Below are 8326 nucleotides of genomic sequence, written 5' to 3' on the forward strand. Positions count from 1 at the left end.
TCAGTGCAGCTGGTGGGCATAGCAGTCATGTGGCACGTGGCCCCTATTTCCAGCTACATCTGTAATCTCACCAGGAATCAGTGCAGCCACTAGGCATAGCAGTCATGTGGCACGTGGCCCCTATTTCCAGCTACATCAGTAATGTCACCAGTGATCAGTGCAGCCACTAGGCATAGCAGTCATGTGGCACGTGGCCCCTATTTCCAGCTACATCTGTAATCTCACCAGTGATCAGTGCAGCTGGTGGGCATAGCAGTCATGTGGCACGTGGCCCCTATTTCCAGCTACATCTGTAATCTCACCAGTAATCAGTGCAGCTGGTGGGCATAGCAGTCATGTGGCACGTGGCCCCTATTTCCAGCTACATCTGTAATCTCACCAGTAATCAGTGCAGCCACTAGGCATAGCAGTCATGTGGCACGTGGCCCCTATTTCCAGCTACATCTGTAATCTCACCAGTAATCAGTGCAGCTGGTGGGCATAGCAGTCATGTGGCACGTGGCCACTATTCCCAGCTACATCTGTAATCTCACCAGTAATCAGTGCAGCCACTAGGCATAGCAGTCATGTGGCACGTGGCCACTATTTCCAGCTACATCTGTAATCTCACCAGTAATCAGTGCAGCCACTAGGCATAGCAGTCATGTGGCACGTGGCCCCTATTTCCAGCTACATCTGTAATCTCACCAGTAATCAGTGCAGCCACTAGGCATAGCAGTCATGTGGCACGTGGCCCCTATTTCCAGCTACATCTGTAATCTCACCAGTGATCAGTGCAGCCACTAGGCATAGCAGTCATGTGGCACGTGGCCCCTATTTCCAGCTACATCTGTAATCTCACCAGTAATCAGTGCAGCCACTAGGCATAGCAGTCATGTGGCACGTGGCCCCTATTCCCAGCTACATCTGTAATCTCACCAGTAATCAGTGCAGCCACTAGGCATAGCAGTCATGTGGCACGTGGCCCCTATTTCCAGCTACATCTGTAATCTCACCAGTATTCAGTGCAGCTGGTGGGCATAGCAGTCATGTGGCACGTGGTCCCTATTTCCAGCTACATCAGTAATCTCACCAGTAATCAGTGCAGCCACTAGGCATAGCAGTCATGTGGCACGTGGCCCCTATTTCCAGCTACATCTGTCATCTCACCAGTAATCAGTGCAGCCACTAGGCATAGCAGTCATGTGGCACGTGGCCCCTATTTCCAGCTACATCTGTAATCTCACCAGTAATCAGTGCAGCCACTAGGCATAGCAGTCATGTGGCACGTGGCCCCTATTTCCAGCTACATCAGTAATCTCACCAGTAATCAGTGCAGCCACTAGGCATAGCAGTCATGTGGCACGTGGCCCCTATTTCCAGCTACATCAGTAATCTCACCAGTAATCAGTGCAGCCACTAGGCATAGCAGTCATGTGGCACGTGGCCCCTATTTCCAGCTACATCAGTAATCTCACCAGTAATCAGTGCAGCCACTAGGCATAGCAGTCATGTGGCACGTGGCCACTATTTCCAGCTACATCTGTAATCTCAGCAGTAATCAGTGCAGCCACTAGGCATAGCAGTCATGTGGCACGTGGCCCCTATTTCCAGCTACATCTGTAATCTCACCAGTAATCAGTGCCGCCACTAGGCATAGCAGTCATGTGGCACGTGGCCGCTATTTCCAGCTACATCTGTAATCTCACCAGTAATCAGTGCAGCCACTAGGCATAGCAGTCATGTGGCACGTGGCCCCTATTTCCAGCTACATCAGTAATCTCACCAGTAATCAGTGCAGCTGGTGGGCATAGCAGTCATGTGGCACGTGGCCCCTATTCCCAGCTACATCTGTAATCTCACCAGTAATCAGTGCAGCCACTAGGCATAGCAGTCATGTGGCACGTGGCCCCTATTTCCAGCTACATCTGTAATCTCACCAGTAATCAGTGCAGCCACTAGGCATAGCAGTCATGTGGCACGTGGCCGCTATTTCCAGCTACATCTGTAATCTCACCAGTAATCAGTGCAGCCACTAGGCATAGCAGTCATGTGGCACGTGGCCCCTATTCCCAGCTACATCTGTAATCTCAGCAGTAATCAGTGCAGCCACTAGGCATAGCAGTCATGTGGCATGTGGCCCCTATTTCCAGCTACATCTGTAATCTCACCAGTAATCAGTGCCGCCACTAGGCATAGCAGTCATGTGGCACGTGGCCCTATTTCCAGCTACATCAGTAATCTCACCAGTAATCAGTGCAGCCACTAGGCATAGCAGTCATGTGGCATGTGGCCCCTATTTCCAGCTACATCTGTAATCTCACCAGTAATCAGTGCAGCCACTAGGCATAGCAGTCATGTGGCATGTGGCCCCTATTTCCAGCTACATCTGTAATCTCACCAGTAATCAGTGCAGCCACTAGGCATAGCCGTCATGTGGCACATGGACCCTATTTCCAGCTACATCTGTAATCTCACCAGTGATCAGTGCAGCCACTAGGTATAGCAGTCATGTGGCACGTGGCCGCTATTTCCAGCTACATCTGTAATCTCACCAGTAATCAGTGCAGCCACTAGGCGTAGCAGTCATGTGGCACGTGGCCACTATTTCCAGCTACATCAGTAATCTCACCAGTAATCAGTGCAGCCACTAGGCATAGCAGTCATGTGGCATGTGGCCCCTATTTCCAGCTACATCAGTAATCTTACCAGTAATCAGTGCAGCCACTAGGCATAGCAGTCATGTGGCACGTGGCCCCTATTTCCAGCTACATCAGTAATCTCACCAGTAATCAGTGCAGCCACTAGGCATAGCAGTCATGTGGCACGTGGCCCCTATTCCCAGCTACATCTGTAATCTCACCAGTAATCAGTGCAGCCACTAGGCGTAGCAGTCATGTGGCACGTGGCCCCTATTTCCAGCTACATCTGTAATCTCACCAGTAATCAGTGCAGCCACTAGGCATAGCAGTCATGTGGCACGTGGCCCCTATTTCCAGCTACATCAGTAATCTCACCAGTGATCAGTGCAGCCACTAGGCATAGCAGTCATGTGGCACGTGGCCACTATTTCCAGCTACATCTGTAATCTCACCAGTGATCAGTGCAGCTGGTGGGCATAGCAGTCATGTGGCACGTGGCCACTATTTCCAGCTACATCAGTAATCTCACCAGTGATCAGTGCAGCCACTAGGCATAGCAGTCATGTGGCACGTGGCCACTATTTCCAGCTACATCTGTAATCTCACCAGTAATCAGTGCAGCCACTAGGCATAGCAGTCATGTGGCACGTGGCCCCTATTTCCAGCTACATCTGTAATCTCACCAGTAATCAGTGCAGCTGGTGGGCATAGCAGTCATGTGGCACGTGGCCCCTATTTCCAGCTACATCAGTAATCTCACCAGTAATCAGTGCAGCTGGTGGGCATAGCAGTCATGTGGCACGTGGCCCCTATTTCCAGCCTCAGGGCATCATCTCTATTCTTAGCCGTGAAACAATTGCTCGCTGTCTTCTGACACCTCCTGGCTTATCGAGGTTGGATCGCATCTGAGGTTTAAAATTAAAACAAAAAAATAAATGACTGTAGTGAGCTGAGACAGATTAGCCAGTGTGCCACAAGCAGCAGAACAATGTGTCACTGAATCAGCATTGTGCGGCCTCAACACTACTGTACATAGCAGATCTCGGCCCAACAATGCGTCTCTGTTCTTGTCCGCTGGCCAATAAAGCTGCCTAATTACGCAACTCAGAATACAGTGCCGCTCTTTAATCCAGTATAGATGGCATGAAAGCAGGAGACCCGCTACTCTGTACTGTACAGCACCGCCATACGATTTCTGATGTCTCCTTACGTTATCTATGCCCAGAGGAAGCTGACCCCCAGCACAGGACGGCTGTGTGCCCAGCTTTATGTCAGAGCAGAGATGATCAATGACGTGCCCATTATACTGCAAGTGTTCCCGCCAATCGGATGAGGCCTGGAGCTGGGACAGACACAGCTACTGATTGGCCTGATTCAGGCAATAGAAGAAGACAGAGGGAGTGGCCTAACAGCATTTCATGGGGACAACCCGCTTCTTCAGAGGCTAAAAAGCCTTTTTGTCCCCATGAAACGGCTGTTAGGCCACACCCCCCACACCCTTGTGGAATACAATTGATTAAGCAGTAAGTCCTCAGTGCCCCAGCGTTATCCTTCCACTCACAATTTACTGGTTTGCATCTGGTTTTAAAATCAACATCTCATTAAACCGGTCTGCCTTTTATTTTCAAAGATTCTTTGTATTCATATATTTTCAAAGAAAGAACAGAGAAAACAAAACAATAAACAGAGCTGAACTCCTGCACAGGACAGAAGGAAGACATGAGAAATGCCCCCTGTGTGTAATTAGAGAGTTTAGCCTGTCTAATTCCCCCTCATCTGTGACTAATCACAGCTGTAATTTGATCTCTCAGCTGTGTCAGCTCAGTAATCTCAGCAGTCCTCGGCAGAGCAGCTAATTCGTGAACACAGGATGTTAACCCTATGTCTGCTTTCATGAAAGCAGGAAGTGGACACACTGCAGATGTATTGCAGGATTTGTATCAGCTGTAACAGACATTTTTTTTGTATAAGGGTTATTATGCTGTTGCTTTTAGAGCAGAGAGGAAGTTCTGAGTTCATGTCTCCGCCTCCTCTCCTCCAGAGCCCTCCCCCCATGGACCATGTGGGCTGGTATAGCTCAGGATGCGAAGCGCCACATGGCCGGGGCTCCGCATTCCGGCTATCCCAGCCTGCATGGGGAACAAGGGGTTACAGAGGCTCGGGAGGGCGGACCCCTCGTCATTTTATTTTTCATTTCCCACACTCTGAACAAATAACAGAAAAATAAAAACAATGCATTTATATACAAAACGGCATTTCCTTAATTACAAGTTGACTCAAAATTTCAACTTGCGAATTAAAATTAGGAGTCCAATGCAGATGAAACTTTGCATGCATTCAAAATTGCCATTTGTGATAGCGGACGATCACGAATCACGATTTAGAGGACGAAAATGGCAATTTCAGGCGTAATTACGGCCGATTCGTAATTATGAGGTCGTAATGCGCAACCTTGTTCCTTACAGATTTGATTGGCTCACTTTCAAACGTCACAAAATTTGCATAAATTTGCATGTAAGCCAGAACTATTACCATCTTAATGACCAATCCTAGTTAAAACCATCTTCTCCTAAACAATACAGATAAGAAAAGAAAAAAAGAAAAATAAGATAGAGAATGTTTGGCTGGATTGTGAGGAGGAACGGGAGAAACTGGATAAGAACAATTTTCTCTTTAAATATGGAAATTGTTCTAAAATAAAGATTGAAAGCGCAGGACTGCAAGAACGACTTTTGTACCGTGTTCTGTGTCAGCAATGGGGGTGAACAAAAGTCGGTGAGATTTTCTTACAGCTTTTGATTGGTCAGCGAAAATCCTGCAAATCAGTTCAGTTCAGTTAGATAAAACTATCAAAAATTGAAGTGAAATAATCAAAACTGAAGCAATAACGTCTTTTGATCGATATTAAGAGCTAGATTTGAAAGATTGTGCTAAAGTCGGACAGGTATAATTTACAATCGTTGACGCAGAAAATCCTCATAAATACCGGTACTTGTTATCGCCTAATGTGGCCACATGGAAAAACTGACTGCCAATTTTACGAAAATCCTGCTAAGTGACAATGGGTGGCTTAGTGGATAGCACTCTTGCCTTGCAGCACTGGGTCAAATCCCAGCCAGGCCAACATCTGCAAGGAGTTTGTATGTTGTCTGTGTGGGTTTCCTCCAGGTACTCTGGATTCCTCCCACATCCCAAAAACATACAGATAAGTTAATTGGCTTCCCTCTAAAATTGGCCCTAGACTACGATACATACACTACAGGATACATACATAGACATATGACTATGGTAGGATTAGAGTGTGAGCTCCTCTGATACATACACTACACTATACATACATAGACATATAACTATGGTAAGGATTAGATTGTGAGCTCCTCTGATACATACACTACACGATACATACATAGACATATGACTATGGTAGGATTAGAGTGTGAGCTCCTCTGATATATACACTACACCATACATACATAGACATATGACTATGGTAAAGATTAGAGTGTGAGCTCCTCTGATACATACACTACACCATACATACATAGACATATAACTATGGTAAGGATTAGATTGTGAGCTCCTCTGATACATACACTACAGGATACATACATAGACATATAACTATGGTAGGATTAGATTGTGAGCCCCTGTGATACATACACTACACCATACATACATAGACATATGACTATGGTAAGGATTAGAGTGTGAGCTCCTCTGATACATACACTACACCATACATACATAGACATATGACTATGGTAAGGATTAGATTGTGAGCTCCTCTGATATATGCACTACACCATACATACATAGACATATGACTATGGTAGGATTAGAGTGTGAGCTCCTCTGATACATACACTACACCATACATACATAGACATATGACTATGGTAGGATTAGATTGTGAGCCCCTGTGATACATACACTACACCATACATACATAGACATATGACTATGGTAAGGATTAGAGTGTGAGCTCCTCTGATACATACACTACACCATACATACATAGACATATGACTATGGTAAGGATTAGATTGTGAGCTCCTCTGATATATGCACTACACCATACATACATAGACATATGACTATGGTAGGATTAGAGTGTGAGCTCCTCTGATACATACACTACACTATACATACATAGACATATAACTATGGTAGGATTAGAGTGTGAGCTCCTCTGATACATACACTACACCATACATGCATAGACATATAACTATGGTAAGGATTAGAGTGTGAGCTCCTCTGATACATACACTACACGATACATACATAGACATATAACTATGGTAGGATTAGAGTGTGAGCTCCTCTGATACATACACTACAGGATATATACATAGACATATAACTATGGTAGGGAATAGGATTAGATTGTGAGCCCCTGTGAGGAACTATTAAGTGATAAGACAATATATACTCTGTACAGCGCTGCGTAAGATGTTGGCGTTATATGAATACTAAATAATAACGGTCCCGATTTACAGCAAAATCTAATCCAGCAACCTCATCCCTAGTCAACCATTTGCTGACATTTTAGTTTCTTGCTAGTTGTGGCCGTTCACAAAAACAAAACAAAATGAACTTTAGTGGAAAAGTGAACTCTATACCGAGGCACAGACCAGAATCCCTGTGAGGGCAGCGCTGGGGTCAGCTTGTATCGTCAGAGATAATAGTACTCGCTGCCCTAATGAAACCATGAGTCAGCAGCTGGCATCAGTCACAGATTTTATAAACATCTCCTCATATCCTGAGACAAAAAATGGTGAAAGAAAGACAGGGAAAAATGAGGCAGAATTGAAAACAGACTGAGCCACCCTCTGACAGAGGGAGAGAGAGGGGAGGGGAGGAGGTACAGTCACAAAATCAGGAATAAGGAAAGGGCTGGAGGAGTCAGAGAGGCTGAGACACAACTTCTACCATCCTTCTCTTCTCAAGATTCCCAAATAATTCCCAGCTGCCTTCTCAGCATTCTGGGAACAACTTCATTCCTTTCTGCTCTGTTCTCTTCTAAACTGCAGAAGACAATCTCTGACTCCCCTACCAAAAAGTTTTACAACTGTCAACAGTTTCAGATGCTGATTTGGGCTTCTCTCCTCTACCCAATCCCAGAGAAGACCTTTTTCTGCAGTCCACCTCTTTTCCCCTCTTCCTGGATCTCTTCCTACAAAGCCCAACGGAAAACTTTGTGAAACATTCCAGCCTTTAAAAAAAGAAGAAGAAAAAAGATCAGTTTGAGAGAAGTCAGCAGAGAAAGTCAGAGAAGAAGATATCTGAGGAGAAAGAGGAGAAGACATCTGAGGAGGAACAGGAGGACACTTGTGGATGTCTCTGGAAGAGGACACAAAGGGAAAGTGATTAAGGTAGGTTGTGATGCATGACAGTGGTTATTAGCAAACTTCTCCTAACTTCTCCTGCTAGAAGCACGGCTCAGAGGGCAGCAATGTTATAGTGAAAGTGAAAAGGCTGAGTTAGCCCAGCAGTGTAGGTCAGGACAGAGCTATGTATTCCTGGAAGAAGGGCTGTGTGTTGCTGGAAGAAGGACTGTGTGTTGCTGTTTACTTCCTTAGGACTGACCTAGGAACAGAGGAAAGGAAGACTTTCCTTATCATGAACTGTGACTACTGACTGGCTGATTGAGGAAGCAATTCAGTGCAAGTCCATCTAAAATGTTATCTTAACCTTGAGATAGG

The 8326-nt window shown here is 45.7% G+C and overlaps 1 protein-coding gene across 1 annotated transcript in view; it reads left to right on the top strand.

Moving 5' to 3' along the window:
• The first annotated feature begins 7582 nt into the window (after nt 1–7582).
• Nucleotides 7583–8326, top strand: part of PDGFRB (platelet derived growth factor receptor beta) — a 302725-nt gene continuing 301981 nt past the window's right edge. Inside the window, exon 1 of the mRNA XM_068278422.1 lies at nt 7583–7996. The gene's annotated coding sequence lies outside the window, so the exon portion shown is untranslated. The remainder of the gene's footprint in view (nt 7997–8326) is intronic.

The sequence above is a fragment of the Hyperolius riggenbachi genome, chromosome 3 (assembly GCF_040937935.1).
Source record: "Hyperolius riggenbachi isolate aHypRig1 chromosome 3, aHypRig1.pri, whole genome shotgun sequence".
NCBI classification, from domain to species: domain Eukaryota; kingdom Metazoa; phylum Chordata; class Amphibia; order Anura; family Hyperoliidae; genus Hyperolius; species Hyperolius riggenbachi.